Source organism: Eulemur rufifrons, chromosome 3 (assembly GCF_041146395.1).
Source record: "Eulemur rufifrons isolate Redbay chromosome 3, OSU_ERuf_1, whole genome shotgun sequence".
Taxonomy (NCBI): Eukaryota; Metazoa; Chordata; class Mammalia; order Primates; family Lemuridae; genus Eulemur; species Eulemur rufifrons.
Window position 1 is genome coordinate 32,280,090 of NC_090985.1, and position 17,301 is coordinate 32,297,390.

Genomic DNA, 17,301 nt, shown 5'->3' on the forward strand with positions numbered 1-17,301 from the left:
TGGCCCAAGGCCAACCAGCATTTCATTTCAAGGCTTCCTTTCCCTCACCCCTTTTAAATATATTGTACAATATTTTATACAAGGTGGTATTATTGCCATCTCATGATTCCTTAATGAAGCACTTTTTTCACAAAGAACATTTTTATATCATTCATCTCAGAGAAACTCTAAAGAGTGTTTTTAAAATCACGTGGCATAAAATCCCTATGTTGAGATTGACCCAGCCCACATTCCTACCCCAACTTTGGTTGTCTGGAGTCTTAAAAATGTTCTTCCTAAGCAAAAACAGTAGTCAGAAGAAAAAGAAAAGCAAAACAACAAAAAATACCTTATAATATTTTATCAAGACATGCAGGCCTCTTTGACAAATCAGGCGTATAGATCCAGAGGAATCTAAGAACATTAGACCAAGAACATGCACAGAACATATTGGCCAGAAATTCCTTCTGTTGCTAACATGATACAACAAGGCTCAGAGCAGATATTCTGTTTCTAAACTTGAAACGCCCTTCTAGGAAGGAAAACTTTCCACCATCTGCCTAGGGGGCCATTTGTACCACATCCTCCTAATGTGATCTTGGTATTTTTCATAGAATTTCACACTCCACATGTTGAATGTGACTTATATATCATTTGAAATGTTCTTTCTTCTTCTTCTTCTTGGTGTTTTTGGGGTTTTTTTTTTTTTTTTTTTTTTGTAATCAGCCAAAGTGAAAATCCATGTGCTGCCAACCAGTCACTGTCAAAGTCACTGGTGTCACCTCAGGCTAGATGCTATGGGGGAACGTGCCAGGCACTGAGCTAGGCATTTTCTCATTTAAAGCTAATAATACAATAATCGTAACAACAGGCATCCAGTTATTTATCACAAGGCACTGTGCCCGGATGTTTCTGTGATGCCTGGTTTAATACCCACCGTGATCCTATGAGATAGCCAAGACTTCCAAAACCTAGTTTCCCATAAGAATCAACTAAGGACTTTTATGAAAATGAGTCCTAAACAAGATCTATTGGATTGGAATCTCTTGGAAAGAAACACAAAATTTTTATTTTTCAGTGTGTATTCAGAGAAACACAAGGCACTCTGAGGTTACCAGCATCTGAGAAAGATATGACAGATGTGTTATCTCAATGTCACTCATTAGGAAACCGACATTCAGAGAGAAAATGTGCATCCGAGATGCCTGTGCTGAGCTGTCCCTGACTCCACGCTGCAGGTACCCTTCCGAGCATCCTCTGAGGGTACGCTGACAACTCAGAGTGTGGTCTGGAGACTTGCAGCATTAGTGTCACCTGGGAGCTGGTGAGAAGTGCAAACTCCCAGGGCCCCTCACCAGGTGAGCTCAATCAGAATCTGCATTTTAACCAGATCCCCCAGGAGACAGGTTGGGGAGCGCTGCTCTGTACTACTGGGGCTGGAAGCCGAACACTGTACTTCCCCGGCTCCATTGCCAGCCAGCTTCCTTTAGGTCTCACCAGCAGGAGGCACTGAAGGAGGTGAGAAGGTGAGAGGAAGGGAGGAGCCATTTTTGTCCATTTTGCAGCATTTCCTACCAAGCTGGTAGCAGGGGCAGGGACTCTGAGGCAGGTGACCATGGGCTTCATTCAGCATACGATCATAGTTTGGCAAGCTTCAGAGTAGTAGGGCTTCTGGGCTCCTGCCCCTGGTGGTGGTGCCATTCAATCCCAACAGTGGCAGGGCCCAGGCATGGGTGGTGTTCATGGGGTCCAGCCCAGGGAAAGTAGAAGCTTCCCAAGCTAAGGGTAATAGTCCTTTTTTCTCTTTTGCTTTTTCAGCCTTTCCGACACCACTGTGAACAATTCTTGGCAGTAAGCCACACTCTGTTTGAAATAACAAGAGTGCTTTCCCTTCCCTGACTGGACATTAACTGATCTAATAACATAGCTATCACAGGATAACCATTCTTTTTATCAAAGGAGCAGGGTGGAGGTTCAGCCCCAGGACCTGCGACTCCAAAGCCCAAATTCTTAACCAGAAACAAATACGTCAAAAGTGCCATACAATATTCACTTACGTAGGGGAAATGAGATGTATTTTTGCTATTTATTCTTTTAGTCATTCAAGAAATATGTACTGAGAACTTATTCTGTGCCAATCACTGTGATAAATTCTGAGGATCCAAAGTTGAATAAAACATAGGTCCTACTATCATGGAAGAAAGAGTCACACAGGCAATTGATTATATGACAGTGTGGTAAGTTTGAGTTCTGACCAACGTCTAAGCATGTGACAATTTAAACGTGGCTGCTACACTAACAATTATGACAAAACCAAATAGAGTAGCACTTAGATTTGTACAACTGAAGACAGGAGGTCCTTTGTGAGAACAAAGCAATGATCTCTGGGTAGGAAAGCTGACAGGTATTGGCTGACCTCCTTCCCTGAGGTCACACCTGTGCTAGTCATTGATCCATTCATTCATTCGTTCATTCAACTAATAGCATTGAGTGCTTTACAGTAGGCTGTCTCTATACCTTAGGAATTAAGCACTGTGCTTAATAAGGTCTCCGATCTCATGGGGCTTCCATTTTTAGGGGAGATAGAGAATAGGTAAGTAAATAATTTCATTTTGTAAAAAGTGTTCTAAAGGAAATAAGCAGAGATTAGCGAGAGAGTGATTGGAAAGGGGGCATTTTAGATACACTTTTTATTAGAGAAAATAATGGTGCAGAAGCCACTGTCCTTGTCCTCAAGGGGACAGTGGAAGAGGGTATACTGCATCTGTGAGGCAGTGCTGAAGAGACGGCTGCAAGCCCTGCACATGAGTAGGCAGTGTGGGGACAGCCCCTTCAGAGCAGCAGCTCCCTTCCAGCAAGGCCCTGACAGTCAGCATTGAGGGGTAGGGTTCTTCAGGGCAGGGGTTGGCTTCTCCTTGCTGCTTCTCTGCACAGCTGGATGTGGTGTGGCGTAGATCAGTGATCACGTACAACAGGACTGTCCAATTGGGGTCTAAAAGCTGGTTGCACCACTGCTCATTTCTTTGTATCTCAGCTTAAGCACCTGCACAATGGGTATAATAATGCCCAACTCACAGGGTTAATGTAAGAATTGAATTCTGTATTGTGGTGTGTATATTCCCTAGAAGATTACCTGGCCCTGGATGGGTGAGCAATAAATATCTATGGAATTGATTTGAGTGAAATACACAATCACATTAACGTCAGAAGTCCTTGTGCTTTCCCCACACAGTGATGGATCTCTCTCAGAAGAGATCCTGGTGTAGGGTATGGGACAGGCTTCCTTCTGCTTCATCCTCCATTTATTCGACTAGACATGATGGTTGGAATGAGTGGGTCTTCCTCCCAGATATCTGGCCTTCCAGATTTCATAATTACCTCCATGAGATAACCTTCAAGGGCTCTCTGTCAGTCAAGATTATTTAGACTGCAAGGACAAAAGAACCCAAAGTGCTGACGTTGGTTGTGAGAACTCTTTCCGCAGCTTTGCTCTGGTTTGCTCCTTACTGTGCACCTCAGTGTTTAAAATAGCACATTGTCAAAAGAGTAAGGAAAAAAAAGATTAATCTTAGAAACTCAGAGTTGGAAAAGCCTTGAAGGTCAGATAATCTAAATGCCTAGTACATTCCTGTCTTACGGGATATGAAGGTTAGTTTTATGTGTCAACTTGCGTAGGCTGGAGGACCCAGTTATTTAAGCAAACACTAGTCTAGGTGTTGCTATGAAGATATTTTTTAGATGTGGTTAAAGTCTACAATTGGTTGACCATATGTAAAGAAAATTAGCCTAGATGATGTGAGTGGGCCCTATCCAACCAGTTAAAGGTCTTGAAACACTGAGGTTTCCTGGAAAAGAGGAAATTCTGCCTCAAGATTGCAGTGTCGGGTTCTGCCTGAGTTTCCAGCCTCACGGCTCACCCTACAGATTTCTGACCTCCCAGCCCCACAATCATGAGTCACCCCCTACTCTCTCTCTGTCTCTTTGTACAATATCCTTTTCCCTATACCCTTTCTGAGAGTAGATAAAAAAGGGGTCAAATAGGACTTACATCAGAATTGTTGGAAAAATCAAGCTAGTTGGTGTATGCTGAGGAAGTATGTTACATGCTTTAGTGATTGTGTTTATTATTATTCATCCCACAGCTTGGCACATACTAAGTAACAACTAAATGGAGGTTGCTCATATGTTATTACTGTCACAATCTTTCTTTATTACTCTGAGAACTGATACTGATGTGCCTTCATCCTTCCTCTCGTCTCAATCAGTTATAAATCAATCATGGTTTATGTTTGATTTCCGAGACCTAGCCTTTGACATTTGGGAAGGGAGGTGACTAGTGTGTATGCAGGGTGTGGCAGTTACTAGGCTGGTGACCTGTGTCTTCATATCTTCTTCCATAAAATAGGATTTGTATTTCATCAGTCTGTTGTGAGGATTAAATGAGATAATGTACACAAAACTCTAGGACATTGCTTGGAACATAGTAGGAACTCAGAAGTATGTCTTCCCTCAGTTATAGTTATCTTTTAATAACCATCTACATTTTTAATATCACTTTCCTTCCACTACAACAAGGAGTGTAGGTGAAGCATATTATAGATGTAGTTCAATTCTTATGCAGTCCACAAGGTAACAATGTCTGTTATTATGAATATTTTGGTCGCTTGGGGGGAAAATGTGCTCCACCTTCCCCGGCTATGACAACATCCACTTTGACAAGATGAAAAGGTGGAATTCATTCTCCACATTGGCGTGATTTCTTGGGAAACAAACAAACAAACAAATAAATACAAATATATATATATATATATATATATATAAGTTTTCTGTAGGCTGTCTTGCTAATGGGCAGAGGACTTGCTTTCTGAGTCATCAGTTCATTCAAAAGTGGCATTTGTGGAGCCCCTGTATGTGCCAGGTTCTGTGCTAGCCATGAAGGAGTTAAAGCTGAGTCAGTTCTTCCCTCAAGAGGTTCAAATCAAGCTGAGAAAGTACAAGGGAATAACATGGCTAGTGAGCCTTTGTTCTTTTGGTTTTCTTTAGTAATGCTCACTTTAAATTTGTTTCAAAGGACTATATGGATGTCATTGGAAAAGACTAAAATACTAAGATATTTCTAACTGTTACCTTCACTGTATCTTTTCATTCAGAATTCTGTTCCTAAGGGACAATTATTTCTAACTCTGTCCTCGGGAGTTTGGTTGTTGCCTCCACAGTTCTACATAATAAGATAAAACTGATCTTTCTTAAGAAAGAGCAGCTTTATACTTAAGCTCTGGCCTTCTTGATATGACTGATATCAATACTTAGCAGGGTGGCCAAGATCATGGGCTTTGGGAACCACTTCCTTTCTGGGTTCAAATTTGAGTTCTACCATTTACCAGCTGTGTGAGCTTTAGCAAGCTACTTAGTTGCCTTAGTTAACAAAGATGGTAACAAAGGAGGAACAATAGAGCCTACATCATAGAATTGTTTGGGAAATTAAGTGAGTTAATGTATGTTAAATGCTTAGATAATGATGGGCACATAGGAATTGCTCCAAAATGGCAGTTATTATTATTATTTTATTACTTTTAAAGCTCACTTGCAGATGCCCATTCCAACTGGTTTCTCCACTAATCTAGCTCATCCACTGTAGCAATCAAACCTCTAGCTCTCATCCCATCAACGTGAGAGATAGACAGAGAAAGGGTGATAAAGCTAATGGAAAATGAAACAATTGGCGAATCTGGACAAAGAGTATATGTGAACTTCCTGGCTTGCAGATGACTGCTTTCTGTCTGTGCCCTAACAAGGGAGGAGTGGGGAGAGTGTTCAGGTCTCTTTTCCTCTTTCTTCTAAGGGCACAAATCCCATCATAGGATTACCACCCCCATGAACTCATCTAAATCTGATCACTTCCCCAAAGCCCCACTTCCAAATACCATCACATTGGGGTTAGGGCTTCAACATATGAATGTTGGGGGAACACAAATATTCAGCCCATAAAAACAGATAATATCAAGTTTTGGTGAGGATGTGATACACTGAAACATTAATACATTGCTGGTGGAAATGTAAAAGAGTATGACCTCTTGGAAAAGAGTCATTTTTAAAAAGAGTCATGTTTTAAAAAATTTCAACCTGAAAATATATATCAACACAGACATTCTACTCTCCGGAGTCTACTCAAGGGAAATAAAGATGAATATCCACAAAAGACACATATGTGAATGTTCATAATAGCATTATTATAATAACCTAAACTGCAAACAAACCAAAGTTTCATTAACTGTTGAATGGATAAACAAAATGCAATATGCCACAAATAATGGAGTACTATTCACCAATAAAAAATTACAAATTACTGATACATGCTTCAACATGTATGAATCTTAAATATGTTATTCTAAGTGAAAAAAAATCAGATAAAAAAAGACCAGGTATCCTGTATCCATTCACATGAAATGGCTATAAGTGGCAAAATTATATAGATCGAAGATCAGCGGTTGCCTAGGGCTCAGGGTAGGAGATATTTAACCATAAAGGGATGTAGGAAAATTTTGGAAAGTTAAGAAATGTTCTAAAACAGGATTGTGTTGGTAATTGCACAATTGCATATGTTTACGGAACATTATAGAACTCTATGCTTAAGGGATGAATTGTATATGAATTATATTTCAGTAAAGGTATTAAAACATAGATTAATTTTTGTCATAAAGGAAGTGATTGGCAAATTTATTTTATATTTTATTCAAAGTAAAATATTTGTAATTAAAAAAATGCATCCAGGTTTGGGATCCTGCCATAGTCACTTTTGACCTCTGATTTGGGTCATTTTAATTCATCTCTATAATTCTCACTTTTTTCATCTGTGGTTGGATAAGGTTGAACTAGATCATTTCTAAAGTCTCTTCCATCTCTGATTTTGTAGAATTCTTCAAACTGGTTTAGTTTATTCCTTGATCTGTCTGTTAAACTCATTCTGCCAGAAAATTTCGTACAGCTTGTCTTTGTCGTCAGGTCAGAGTTTGGAACGGACCATCTTGTACTTTTCTGCTTGATCAAGGACCTTCAGAGAATGTCTTCATCTGATTAGCACCATCCTGAGCAGCTGAGCACAGCTGGCTAAAAATTGAGCAATATTCAGCCAATTTATTTTAAGTGAGTATGCTCATTTTTAACTTATTTTTACATGAGAGATAATTTTACTGGGAAAATTTAGCTTACCACCCATAAATGGCAGCACTAAAACTAAAACAGAATTGATTGTTGCGTACCAGGGACTGTTGGTCTAATTTATGGACTGTAGTGTGATAACAGAAGTCTAGTGATTATTTTGTTGCCACGGATTAAAAAGTACAGATTTATTCTTTTTTTCTTTTGCTGATCCTGATGCCTTTTGGCATAGACATGATACTCTTTTTAAATACTGAAGGGTTCATTTGTGAATCTGCATTAGATTTTACTTTGTAGTTATAGATTGCTATGGACCTAATGTTTGTGTTCCCTCAAAATCCATGCTGAGATCTTAATCCCCAAGGTGATAAAATTAGAAGGTAGAGCCTTGGCAGGTGATTAGGTCATGAGGGTTCCACCTTTATAGAAGAGATCCCTGAGAGCTCTTTCAGCCCTTCCACCATGTGAGGACACATTGAGAAGATAGCTTTTCATGAACCAGGAAGAGGACCCTCACTGGACACTGCAGCTGCTGGCACCTTGATCATGGGCTTCCCAGCCTCCAAAACTGTGAGACATAGGTGTTTGTTGTTTAAGCTACTCGGTCTATGGGAGTTTGTTATAGCAGCCTGAACAGATTAAGGCATATACTAATGTGCAAGCTTTAATGTGCATACAGATACACCAGGGATCTTGTTAAAATACAGATGCTGTTATAGTTGTTCTGAGTGTGGCCTCAGCGTCTGCATTTCTAACAAACAGAATTTGCTTTTGCTGGTTGGTGGACCACACTTTAAGTAGCAAGGTGTTAGAATGAAAATAGAAACTGTGAAAGAAAAAAAGTTACAGGAAACAGCCTCACAATAATGATAATGAAAACAGTCTACAAAAGGAATAATAGGCCTCCGGTTGTAGTAAATTTTCCATCAGTAGAGGTGGTCACAGAGAGGCTATTAGGAATGTAGCAGAAGGAATTAGTGGATGGGGGTTGTGCTAGACCAGAAGACTTCAAATGTCTTCTCTCATTGTGAGAATGCATCCTTACATTTTATGAGTGTCTTTTCTGACTTTGATGTGTGTATGCAATGACATATTCCTATGGACTTATTTATAATAATTTTTCTACTAATTATAAACATTTTTGGACCATGCTTTACTTGTGCTTGGGATCACTGCTTATTAGTGGCACAAGCTTATTAGTTGCGTGCCCAGAAAATATTGGTCTTCCGGTCCTCCTGTTCCTGATCAGTAAGCACACAATGGAAGGGCTAGTTCTCCATAAAGTATGGTTCTTACACCTGGGTGGAGAAGGACAGCCTCCGCCATCTTTATCAGCAGATTCTAGTTGATGAGACAAGGAAATTAGGTCTCCTAGTCCAATATTTATTCTCTAACTCAACTTTATTTTCCTAAATATAGAATTTTGGATGGTTACACAGATAAATAAAGATGGTATTTTATTCTTACTCAGCTATTGATCTTTACATGTATATTTCATTGACCAGATTCTTAAATGGAATAAAAGATGGTGACTGTCTGACTTCTACCTGAAAAACGAGGTCATCTTCTCCCCAGAGGAAGGCTCCTTGGAAAGAGAAGGATCAGAGAGCTTCTCCTAGAGCTGGTGTGGGGATTCTACCAGTTGGTCAGTATGTCTATGCCAATTATGCATTTTCTAACTAGGGAAATAACCACAGGATGGGTTCAGGGACCTACTGGGCTCACCATGAGACGGACCTGAGCTAAAACTCCATTGGTTACCTCACTCCTTCAGCTCTACTCTTGCTGGTGGGCCACAGTGACATGTTGGGTATTCTGGAATTAGTACCGTTCAGAGCCTGTGCACCATAAACTCCAAAAGGTCTGATTATTTCTTTTTCCCCAGTGCACAGTCACTCAGGTAACAGGCCACAGAAGAGGGTCTAAGGGTGCTGAGAAATGTCACCCTATTTAGTAGATTGAAAGAATTCTCCCTGGATCACCTAGTTAGGCTGGTCCTCCCAGCTGCAGAGTTCTCATAGGACTGGTAAGAGTGGCCCTCTCCCCAGCCCGGACTCTCTCCCTGGGAACTTGCAGCCTCAGATGCCTGAGAGAAGCCTTCCCAAACCCTGCAGTGGGACCTGCTTCCTTACCTCAAGCTGTTGATTCTAATGTTTAGTCCCCCCGTAGGGATTTAGGATAAAGTAAGTGTCATGATTCTTATTCTCTTGGTAAATAAGTATTGAATACCTAGTGTGCACCAGGTACTAAGCTGGGTGCCGGGAAGACAATGGTGAACAAGACAGACACGGCCCCTGCCTTCAAGGAGCCGGTAGCTTTGAGAAACAGACTGTTTCAACCCAGTGTGAGAAGAGCTATGACTGATGAATGCAGGGGTCAGTGGCTGCTCTTAGGAGAGGCATGAGAGAAGGAATCTGGGAAGGGTGCAATCGACCTGACACCTAAAGGAATATTCAGCCTGAGAGAGAAGATGAGGGGCAGGCTCCAGAGACCCTGAGGAATGGAAGAGAGGAGCGTGGAGTATTGGTCCAGCTGGAATAGGAGTGATTGAACACAATGTAGGTTTTGACCAGTGACATGTGGCAAAGGCTTGCTCCTTCACCAAACTTCAGTCTGGCTCCTCTTGTCCACTGGGCCTCAACCCTGGCCCCATCCTTGCTGGACCAGTTGTGGCAAGAACCCTGCTAAGTCTGTGTAGTGAGAATCCCTCACCCTGGATATCTGATCAAATTCCTCACCCACCCTCTCAATATGGGATCACCATGGCCAGTCTTCAGCACAAATCCTGTGAAGTTGGTTTGGCAAAGATTCCCCAACCTTCATGACTCCTTGGAGTCATTTTCTATCCACTGACTGTCCACCCCCACTTCCTGGCTCTAAATTTCCACTTTTCCTTATTGTCTTCTGAACTGAGCTCAGGTCTAGATGGAAGTCTCTTTTCCCTTCTTAGGATGGTTTCTGAAAACAATTTATCTTTATCTAGTATTGGGCTCTAGGAAGAGATTGAGGCTGGAGAGGTAATTAATAGCCAGACTGGAAGGGGTTTCCATCCACAGAGAACTACTGCAGGGCTTGAGAATTCTGGTGTTTTCATGTATTTGCATATTATAAAAATCAGTCTCATTGAATAATAAAATGAGGGGTAGACAGATGTCAGAGAATAGTCAAAAATCTAAGATAAATTAATACCAACAAGATTATTTTATTGTTGCATAGTAACAAGGTGGTTAGGCCCCTTTACAAGTCTCTGATGTGGTTTTTTTTTTTTTTTTTTTTTTTTGTTGAGACAGAGTCTCACTTTGTTGCCCAGGCTAGAGTGAGTGCCGTGGCGTCAGCTTAGCTCACAGCAACCTCAGACTCCTCGGCTTAAGCGATCCTACTGCCTCAGCCTCCCGAGTAGCTGGGACTACAGGCATGCGCCACTATGCCCGGCTAATTTTTTCTATATAGATTTTTTTTAGTTGTCCATATAATGTCTTTCCATTTTTAGTAGAGACGGGGTCTCGCTCAGGCTGGTCTCGAACTCCTGACCTTGAGCAATCCACCCGCCTCGGCCTCCCAGAGTGCTAGGATTACAGGCGTGAGCCACCACGCCCGGCCCTCTGATGTGTTTTTGCAACTTTAAAATGAGCTTATCCCCCCCAGTCAGAACTTCAAGCGTGTCCATTCCCCAGGCAGTGCTCATCGCACTCATCAAGTAGGTATACACCCATCCCTTCCCCCCAGCCCCTACCTCTGTCTGACACCCAATTGGTGTTATTCCCAAATGTGCACTCAGGAAAACCAGTTTGCTGGTGAGTACATGTGGGGGATGGGGGTGGGGGGAGGGGATGGGTGCATACCTACATGATGAGTGCGATGTGCACTGTCTAGGGAATGGACACACTTAAAGCTCAGACTCGGGGGGGATGGGGAGGCATGGGCAATATATGTAACCTGAACTTTTGTACCCCCATAATGAGCTGAAATAAAAAAATAAATAAATTTTTAAAAATAGAGTTAAATAAAATAAATAAATAAAATGAGCTTAAACCAAAATAAAATAAAATAAAATAAAAACATAATAAAATCAGCTTAAATAGCAAGGTCCAATGACAAGGAGGCTTCTAGAGGAAGTAACAACTAGGTAAAAATCTCGTCTAAGTAGAAGGCAGGCAGGTAAAGTCACAGTGAGGTGGGTGACAGGTTGGGCCAGATCTGAGCACAGGAAACTGCATGAAGTGAGAGAAAGTGGAATGTGTTCTAGGTACACCCTGGGAAAATACACCTTTCCAAATGCAACAAAGTGTGATAAAAGTATTAATAATCCTTTCGCATTCTTTATGACTATGTAAGTATAGAACCAACATAATGTATTCACTGTGCTCCTAAAGCCACTTAACACTGCCTAGCATTATGCCACGACTGTAGGTACATAGACCATACACTGCCCTCTGTGATGTGACCTCCCCAGTCTTCCCATCACCTCTTTTGCAAGGCTCTCCTTTCTTCTGCTGGGCAGCTCCCACTGCCCCTTGAGGCTGGTAAGGAGGTTAAAGCCACAGCCCAAGCAATAGACAGGGGTCCACTGCAGCATTCAGATGCAGGAGGGACAGACCGCTTCGTATTACAGTTGATGGTGTTTTCTCTTCAACAACATTCTATCTACTTTAGGGCAGAATTGAAATCTTAAACTAGAATCCTAAATATCTATGAAGCTCCCACTGGGTCGAAAGCAAAAAATAACAATGTGCACCTTCAAAAATATTTCTTGACTAGAATGAGAGCTTAGCTACAAAGAACTTAGTTTCTGATCCCTCTGGTATTCAACCCATGTATTATTTGGACTTGGGATTTGATAGTGGAGAATAAAAATTGATTCCCCTCCCTGACTTTCAGAGAAATATATTTCCCCGAAGCATGTGGGCACCCTCTGCAAGTTAGCAGCCTTTCTAAGGTCTATAATTTCTTTTCCTATATTTGATCACATCTCAATCTCCTCTGCTTTAGAGGAAAACGAAGTATATTAAGACAAGAATAAAACAATTTGGAGCCATTGATGCTGGGTATGTGTTTATAAATCCCTGTTCCAAATAATTTAACAACTTCTTGAATGCAAAAATAAATTAGATTTGAAAAGTCTAATAGTGAGACTGCAGAGAGGATTAATAAGAAGCTAGAAATTCTCCTATTTGAGGAATTAGAATTAGCTTTCTAATATTTACTTTTATACCGCATTTTTTTTTATTTCATAGACTTCCATTGCATTATATAATAAATTGTCTTTAATGTTTTAAATGCCCTCTTATTTGTATCATTTCTCAGTTTTCAAAGCATTTTCCAACCTCTTATTGCATTTTATCCTTATAACAATTATGTGAATTTGGTTGGGTAGGTTTTTTTAAAATTTAAATTTACCAATAACAAAAAAATCAAGGATAACTTTAAAATATTTATAAATATTACTTCAATAGTCAGATTTTATGAACCACATTCCAGAGATTTTCTTTGGTGGAAAAGTAGGAAATGAATCTGGGGTAATATTAAACCTAAGAAAGATGCTTGAAAAAATGGAAACACATTTTAAAAATGCCACACTCTTATTGTTTATGAAACTATTCCCAGTTAGCCTCATTGAATTCCCCTCTCAACAAAGCCTTCTTTAATCTCTGATAAAATTAATTATTACATTACCATTATTATATATATATTTTCTGTCACCAATGAAGCTGTGGTCACTGTTTTAATATTATTCTTTCTTGATAGCAAAAAGACATGTGGATTTGGGATGATGGGTCTGGATTTAGATCTGCTCCCCAGCAATGGGCCCTCTTCTAACCACTATAAACCAGAATGAGTTTCTGTTCTATGGTATAGCAGTGTTTGCCTTGTGTCTTTCTAGCAATCAACATCTTGGGGAGCAATAAAGACGTAGTTCTAAAATATGTGTGGTAAAGCTTATTTTAGAATACATGGTGAATTGACTATGAAAAGAAATGGCCCTCTTATGAGTACAGCATCGCTGACATCACAAAAAACGGGAAATCTCTACCCCATCTCCTTCTGTTGGAGAGAAGACAATTTAAGAAAACTAAAACTACCACTTCTAATTGCATTTTCATTCCTGTTGCTGGAAAGGTAATATTCTTTTTATCTGATGATTTTTTTCTCATAATTTCAATACAGATAGTATTATACAATCCTGAGTTCAAAGATGTGAAATACTGACAATTTTGGATGGCTCTCCAAGCATTTGATACAGGAAATTTATTTTTCTTAAAAAATAACCTAGAGGGCATTTTTTTTAGTGACTTCAAGCTTTAAGCTGGAATTCACTGCTATTTTCCTACTGCGTGGTGAACCTTAGGGAAATTGTGATGGGGATCTTCCCTGAGAATACACCAAGTTCTCACAAAGTTGTATGTGCTCCTTGCTTTATTTCTTTCCTCTTCTTTGGTATCTCATGTGAGACAATGTGCAACGCTAGGTAGGAACATGAGCTTAGTTTCATCCAATTATAGATGAGAATCCTGGTTACATATGTTATTTTTGTTACCCCAGACTCATCAATAAAACATGTCCACCACCCTCTTTTTTCATGTTTATGAATAGAATAGGAATAAGCACATGAGATATTGTGAAGATCAAATTATTTTTAAAATATAGAGATATTTTAAACAAACTATAGGTATTTTAAACAAATGATTGTTCCCTCCTCAGTAAATCTAAATTTTATACTCTGTTTCTTGCTCCTGATTTTTCCAACTAAGACAATTTAACCACAGCATGGAGTTTCTTCCAGAGCTGAGCTTGTTAGGGGGCTGCCCTGTCATATTCTAGTCCTTCTGTAATCAGATGAACCAAGGGTCAGCAAATAATGGTCCATGGGCCACATCTGGTCCACTGTTTGTTTTTGTATAACCTGCATGCTAACAGTAGTTTTATTTTGTGGTGCATGAAAATTATGATATTCAAACTTCATTGTTCACAGGTAAAGTTTATTGGAATGCAGCCATGCTTATTCATTCCCATATTGTGTATGGCTGCTTTTGCACTACAACCATAGCATTCAGCAGCTTTGACAGAGACTCTAAGGCACACAAATGCTAAAATCTTTACAATCTTGCCCTATATAGAAAAAGTGTGCCAACTTCTGATACAGGAAAAAAAAATCACACTTAGATAAAGCTGAGTGCCAGCCCAAGCTCTACTTGTTAGCCAGGTGACCTTGTAAGAGTCACCTTTCTGAAATGATGCTCCTTATAGTAAAATTCTAGTCTCCAAAACATTTAGGGAAAAACCAATCACATATTGTCTATGAAAGCTCTTTGTAACTGTAAAAGCAGGATAATTATGATTCTCAAACCTTGTTTTGTCTTTCAAATCTTTTATTAATCTAAATTTAATGTGAAACCTCCATATGTAAACCAACTATAATAGGACAGGTGGTTGAAATAGGAAGTTTGAAACATTAAACCCCCATCTACCTCCCTTGAACCCCCTGGACTCCTCTGCTGAACCCCTAAGGCTTGGAGGAGAAGAGTTTGAACACACTGGGGGATGAGGAAAGCAAGGGCTCCTAACCTTTCCCATTATTAAGGTTCCTTTTCTCATCTAAAACATTCTGAGTTCACCCCGTGTATCCTGAACTTCACTATTCAGTGACTACAAAATAAGAGGACATAAAAATGCCCAAGTAATAGGAAGATTTCTGTTGGTTGTCAAGGTGACCAATGAATGTGGGTTTCTGGCAATTTCCCTGACATACAACCTTGAGATAACACAAACAATGACCAAAAGGTTGATAGATTTGGGAGATGAGCATGACAGTGGTGGGGAAGCCCCAGGGAAGACAGAATACAGATGGGTTCTGTGTTGGATGAGGGAGTACCCCAGAGGAGAAGAGATTGGGATGACGCAGATGGGAGATGGCCTGGGTTTCCACTTTTAATGTGCTTCCTTTTTTCCTCAAGACTGTCCATGGCTGAAAAAGAGCAACATCAGACATGAGCTGGTGAAGGACCAACAGGGAAATGGCAGGCTTGAGTAGGTGAGGAGTGCCTAATATCACATGCAGGTAGACCAGCTGGCCTTCTCAGCTTACTCCTCCTCCACACCCATAAACCATCTTGAAAGAGAGCCTGGCCCTACTGAGAGGTGCAGGGTGCAAGCCTAAGAGGTATAGTTACTGGGGAGAAAATAGGAAGGAGAGAGCTGTTTGCCTTCCCCCCTGTTAAAATTTCCATCACAGGGCTATGTATTTACAGGGAAATATCATGAGACATGTAAGGTGTGAAACATCAATAGAATAAAGACAACAGAGTAGAGAATCTAGAGCAAGTGGATAATGAACCAGACACAACAGGCAATGAAAATATTTTCAAAGAATAAAGGAGGGTATTTGTAACATGAATCAGAGATAAGCAATTATAATGAAGAAAAAATTGTACATTGGCCAGGAAAAATATAACAGTTAAAATTATTACATGGCTAGAAAATAAAAAAAAACAGGAGAGATCTGTGTGTGTCTGTGTGTGTGTGTGTGTGTATGTGCATGTATAAAATCTTCAAAGAATAACTTATTGATCTAAAAGATCAGGCTAAGGATCTGTCCTACAAAACAAAAATAAATAAAGAGACAGAAAATATAACAATGTCACTGCTAGATAGAAAGGTAGAAGTAGAATATTAACGTCTTTAAGACAGAAATTCCAGAGGACAGAAACATTAAGAGAAGAAATATTTGAAGAAATGTTGGCTGAGAGTATCTCAATTTTCAAGGACACAGAGTGTGACATAGGTTAAAGAAAACACACTTTGTTACCAAAAAGGTGAAATTTTAGAAGATCACAGAGAAAATTCCAAAAGCTTTCCAACAGAAAAAGAAGGTCACATGCAAAAGCAGAAGAAATAAATTGATGTCATGCTTCTCAACAGCAACACTGCCTGAGTGTTTGGGTGCATGGAGCCAAAAGAGTAACACTTTTTATATTTTGAAGGAAATATATAATTTTATATCCAGCTTAAAAGTGAGAGCACGTCATAATGAATATATAAACAAAGTGCTCTGAGAAGGAAAACAATACTGAAGCATGGACTGCATTTTGGTGTGGTGTTTAGAAAGCCATCGATCTTGTGGGGTAAGTTTCTGATAAACACGTGACTCTCACATCAATACTGAGCGTGAGAAAATGCAGTCTTTCCCATCTACACTCCACAGATGTGAAGTTTGTTAGAAATGCTGAAACTTTCCTTGAGATACTGACATTTTTTTTATTGCTACTGGAATGTGCATCAGTAATTCAAAGGAATCTACTTTTTCTTTATGATTTAATAGCATGATGCAAAACATTGAGTTTCACCATGCTTATTTATAATCAGCAACGTCTTCAAAAGCAAAAGATCCTTCAGACATTGCAACACGAGGTTACTTTAATTTTTATTGCAGAATCAAAGAAGCTCCTATTGGCTCTGCAGTCAGTAGACTAGATGTAAAAATGCTGCCTGGTATAGAATGTGGGATTCGATAATTCTTGTACGATACTTCTGCTACAGTTCTATGCAATGGTTTTACACTGGATGGAGTTCATTTTTTTTTTTATTCCATTCTATACTATATTTCCAAAGAGTACATTTCTATGTTCACTATAATTGAACCATCATTATTTCATTTCTATATTTACGTGGAGTGCACTTTTGGTCTGGATGAAGCATACTTATTTGTGTGCTCTTCTAGCCTTCGTTTTCAAACAGCGTTTTTTTAACTTGTGAGAAGTGTAATATTTCTACGTTATTTCTACACGAATAGGTTCCTTAGCAATAATAATAATATGCGTAGCTACCAATTACAAGCCACATGTGCCAGTTAGGGCAATAAGCAATATGCATTCAGTAATATAATTTAATCTTTACAAACAACCCTGGGATATAGCTCTGATAGTCAATTTCATTTTACTTATAAGGAAACTGGGGCCCAGGGAAATGAATTAATTTATCCTAGCCTGATAGCTAGTGAGTGATATAGACAAGTTTGAATTCAGGTCTCTCTGAGTTTAAAACCTTCACTTTAAATGTTATTCTTTGGTGCTATATAATAAGGATATTATTATCATTATCACCACTACCATCATCATCATCACTATCATTATCATACATTCGGGGAATAACTCCTCATTACTGTGGGGT